Consider the following 5,000-nt stretch of genomic DNA (forward strand, 5'->3'; position numbering starts at 1 on the left):
GCGGCTGCGGACGCACACCTCCCCCAGCCCGCCCCCCCCGCTGCTCCGGGGCGCCGGAGAGTCTGCGGTCGGGGCGGAGGGGCCGCACCCGCCGGTCGGCGGGTACGGAACTGCAGCGCGGGGAGGGAGGGAGGGAGGGCGGGAGGGGGAGCGCGCGCGCGCAGGTGTGCGTGTCGGTGTGTGTGTGTCTGTGTCTGTGTCTGTCTCCGTGTGTGTGTCTGTGTCTCTGTGTGTGTGTGTGTGTGTGTGTGTCTCTCTCTGAGCGCGCGTGTGCCGCCGGGGGGGGGGGCGGGGTGGCGTCTGCAGGGTCGCAGATACTTCTTCTAATACATTTGTTTCATTAAAAAAAGAAATAATAACTCGGCAATGGACGCCCCGTCCTGAAGTCTCCCGGCAGACGGCGAACTCGCCCCGGGGGCCGCCGCCTCTACCCGGCCCCTCCCCTACCAGCTGGGGAGGAAAAAAGCCGGCCGGGAGGGCAGACTTGCCGTGAGCCGGGGGGGGGGGTGGGGGGGGGGGGTGGGGGCGGGGCGGAGCGGAGCGGAGCGGAGAGGCTGGACGGGGCGGTGAAGCCGGCGAGCGCACGGCGGCCACCGGTTCGGGGCGGGGGGGGCGCGTGCCTGTGGGCGCGTGCGTTGAGGGCGGCGGCGGGGGAGGGGGGCGTTTAAAAAACCCGAAATTCTTAAAAATCCATTCAAAATGACGGGGTGGCCGTCCTTGTACCATGATTCGCGTAAATCCCGAAAAAGGGGAAAAAAAAAAGTTAACCCCCCCGGACCCCCCCCCCACGACCCCCGCCGCCCTGCTGAAACAGGGACGGGGTGGCCCTTGCGCCAGATTCGCGTAAATCCCGAAAAAGGGGAAAAAAAAAAGTTAACCCCCCCGGACCCCCCCCCACGACCCCCGCCGCCCTGCTGAAACAGGGACGGGGTGGCCCTTGCGCCAGATTCGCGTAAATCCCGAAAAAGGGGAAAAAAAAAAAATTAACCCCCCCGGACCCCCCCCCACGACCCCCGCCGCCCTGCTGAAACAGGGACGGGGTGGCCCTTGCGCCAGATTCGCGTAAATCCCGAAAAAGGGGAAAAAAAAAAGTTAACCCCCCCGGACCCCCCCCCCCCACGACCCCCGCCGCCCTGCTGAAACAGGGACGGGGTGGCCCTTGCGCCAGATTCGCGTAAATCCCGAAAAAGGGGAAAAAAAAAAGTTAACCCCCCCGGACCCCCCCCCCCACGACCCCCCGCCGCCCTGCTGAAACAGGGACGGGGTGGCCCTTGCGCCAGATTCGCGTAAATCCCGAAAAAGGGGAAAAAAAAAAATTAACCCCCCCGGACCCCCCCCCACGACCCCCGCCGCCCTGCTGAAACAGGGACGGGGTGGCCCTTGCGCCAGATTCGCGTAAATCCCGAAAAAGGGGGAAAAAAAAAAGTTAACCCCCCCGGACCCCCCCCCACGACCCCCGCCGCCCTGCTGAAACAGGGACGGGGTGGCCCTTGCGCCAGATTCGCGTAAATCCCGAAAAAGGGGAAAAAAAAAAATTAACCCCCCCGGACCCCCCCCACGACCCCCGCCGCCCTGCTGAAACAGGGACGGGGTGGCCCTTGCGCCAGATTCGCGTAAATCCCGAAAAAGGGGAAAAAAGTAGAAATTAGCCCCCACCACCACCCACCCACAGCTCGGCCTGGGGAGAACCGGGCTGGCCGGTCCAGCCGGCTCCGGAGCACGTGGCGGCCGGCCGCCACGTGCACCCGCCTCCGCGGCCGGACGCCACGTCTACCCGCCTCCGCGGCCGGACGCCACGTCTACCGGCCTCCGCGGTCGGACGCCACGTCTACCGACCTCCGCGGCCGGGCGCCACGTCTACCCGCCTCCGCGGCCGGACGCCACGTCTACCGGCCTCCGCGGTCGGACGCCACGTCTACCCGCCTCCGCGGCCGGACGCCACGTCTACCGACCTCCGCGGCCGGACGCCACGTCTACCGACCTCCGCGGTCGGACGCCACGTCTACCCGCCTCCGCGGTCGGACGCCACGTCTACCGACCTCCGCGGCCGGGCGCCACGTCTACCGACCTCCGCGGCCGGACGCCACGTCTACCGGCCTCCGCGGTCGGACGCCACGTCTACCCGCCTCCGCGGCCGGACGCCACGTCTACCGACCTCCGCGGTCGGACGCCACGTCTACCGACCTCCGCGGCCGGACGCCACGTCTACCGGCCTCCGCGGCCGGACGCCACGTCTACCCGCCTCCGCGGCCGGTGGCGGCCGCTAGGTCTACCCGGCTCCGCAGGTGGCCGCCAGGTCGACCCGGCTCCGGGGCCGGCGGCGGCCGGCGGCGGTCCCCGGAGAGCGCGGACCGTCGCTGTCGGCGCGTCCGGCGAAAAGGGTGGCCACGTCTACCGGGCTCCGGCGGGACTTGGTCGCGTTTCCGGGGCTGAGGGGTAGACGTGTTGTCCCCGCCGCCTGCTCGGAGCTGCCCAAGGGGTCGCTGTTTTTCGCTGCCTCCAGTTACGTCATCGTAAAAGGCGGCGGCGGCGGCGCGCCCCCCCGGTGGGCGGAGGCACCGTTCTTGCAGCTTGCCGGGGGCGGGGACGTGCCTGTCCGTACTATAGGAGGGAGTGGGGACTCGCCTCCGAGAGCGGCGCTAGCCAGCGGCTGCAACGCCCTCGCCTCGGCCGGCCAAGTGGGGCGCTCGGCGGGCGTAGTGGCGGTTCCCCCGGACGGTTCGGCTCCCGCGGGGCAGGGCGAAGAGCGAAGACCGGCGGCGGCGGCCGCCGCCGGCACTCGAACGCTGGAAGGGCAGGGGGAGCGCAGCGGAGCTCGGCGCGGCTTTCCCCCGTCCCCCCGAGGGCCCGATGATGGCGATGGCGAGTGCTGGTAGAGGCCCCGAGGCAGAGATGCCTGCGAGAGCCCAGCCCGCCGCGGCGGCCGCCGCCGGCTCCTGAGGGCCAGGGGATGGGGGCGGGCGAGGTGGCGGCACCTCGTCCTTTGTTTTTCTCCGGCCTTAAGCCGGAGCCCGCCAAGCGGGCAGAGAGCGGCGGCCCGTCGTGGTGGCCGGCAGCCGGGCGCACGCAGACGGCCGGGGGGTTTCGAGCCTGCCGCGGCTTTCCCCGGCCCCCCCCAGGGAGGAGGGCCCGATGATGGCGCGGGCGAGGCGGCGGCGCCTCGGCCTCCTTTTTGCCGGCGCGAGCCATACGCGGGCGGCCCGTGGCGTCTGGCCTACCCCGGCTTCCCCCGTCGCCGGAGGGCTCGACGAGAAAGTCTGCACGCGGCGGGCGAGGCGGCGGCGGCGCCCCGTCCTTTTTCTCCGGCCCTAAGCTGGAGCCCGCTGAGCGGGGGAAGATCAATGGCAGCCGGTCCCGGTGGCCGGCAGCCGAACGCAGGTGGCCGGGGGGTAGGCTTTCCCCGTGCTCCGATCCCCGGCGATGGCGCGGGCGAGGCGTGGCGCCTCGTGGTTTTTTTTTTTCTTTTTTCTTTTCCCACCGTGAGGGCGACGGGCAAAGACCGGCGGCCGGTGGCGGTCGCCGGCACTCTGGAACGCTGAAGGGCCCGGGGGAGTCGAGCCTGCCGCGGCTTTCCCCCGGTCCCGGTGACCTCGCTCGAGGGCGTTGTTGTCTGGAGCGGGTGGCCGGCGGCACCTCCCGCTCCTCCCCCCGCCTTTGACCGACTCAGACCCGCAGGCAGCGCCCGCCGAGGCGTCCCCGGGCGCGTCGGGAGAGGCTTCTCGGCGGGCCGGCTCTGCCGGTGTTCAGGCCGGCGTTGCACCTCTCCGCAGACGTTGCCCTCTCGCTCGCACGCAGGGCCCCGCGTCCGCCGCCCAGCCAGCCCTCCCCGGGCGGGGGAGCGGGCGCGCGCGGCCGTCGCTGTCCCAGGAACCGTGGCCGCGGGGCCTCCGCTTGCTTTTGTTCTCCTTCGCTGCCTTTCCGTACTTACCCGATCGATGAGGCGCTTAGGGCGCGTCGGAGAGGCTTCTCGGCGGGCCGGCTCTGCCGGTGTTCAGGCCGGCGTTGCACCTCTCCGCAGACGTTGCCCTCTCGCTCGCACGCAGGGCCCCGCGTCCGCCGCCCAGCCAGCCCTCCCCGGGCGGGCGGGGGAGCGGGCGCGCGCGGCCGTCGCTGTCCCAGGAACCGTGGCCGCGGGGCCTCCGCTTGCTTTTGTTCTCCTTCACTGCCTTTCCGTACTTACCCGATCGACGAGGCGCTTAGGGCGCGTCGGAGAGGCTTCTCGGCGGGCCGGCTCTGCCGGTGTTCAGGCCGGCGTTGCACCTCTCCGCAGACGTTGCCCTCTCGCTCGCACGCAGGGCCCCGCGTCCGCCGCCCAGCCAGCCCTCCCCGGGCGGGCGGGGGAGCGGGCGCGCGCGGCCGTCGCTGTCCCAGGAACCGTGGCCGCGGGGCCACCGCTTACTTCTCCGCTGTCTTTCCTTTACCGATCGATGAGGCCTTTCGGGTCGCGTCGGAGAGGGCCCCCGGCGGGCCGGCTCCTCCGTGCTCCCCGTCATAGGGAGCAACGGCGGTGTCCGGTGTTCAGGCAGGGCGGTCTCCTTTCCAATTCGCTTCCCGTCGCACGCGAGGTGTTGTCCTCCTCCCCCGACCGAGCGAGCGAGCGAAGGGGGCCGTGACGATGGCGGCGGTGTCGGCGGCGGGGCGCGTGCCTCGCCGCGTCGCCGCGCGCCCCCCCCTCCCCGGCTCGGCGGGGTTTCCTCGGACTTCTTTACCGATCCGGGCTGTGTGACGGCCGCGTGGCCCCGTGAGCCCTCAGGTGTCCGAAACCACGCGAGGCGCCGGTGCCGGCCTGCGTCCGGGTGCCCGCGGGTGCCGGCTGCGAGCAGCGCTTGGGCGGCGGGGCGGCCGAGCCGAGAACAGAGGGGAAGCCAGAAGGGCCGCACCCGCCCGGGTGGGCCCCGAGGCGTGCCGCGGGCGGCAGGGGGGCGTCCCCCTCCGCCGCTGCCGCCGCTGTGGCGTCGGCTCGTCGTGCCGCACCCCCGCCCGCTGCGGAGCGAGCCGCC

Source organism: Aptenodytes patagonicus, unplaced genomic scaffold, assembly GCF_965638725.1.
Source record: "Aptenodytes patagonicus unplaced genomic scaffold, bAptPat1.pri.cur scaffold_187, whole genome shotgun sequence".
NCBI classification, from domain to species: domain Eukaryota; kingdom Metazoa; phylum Chordata; class Aves; order Sphenisciformes; family Spheniscidae; genus Aptenodytes; species Aptenodytes patagonicus.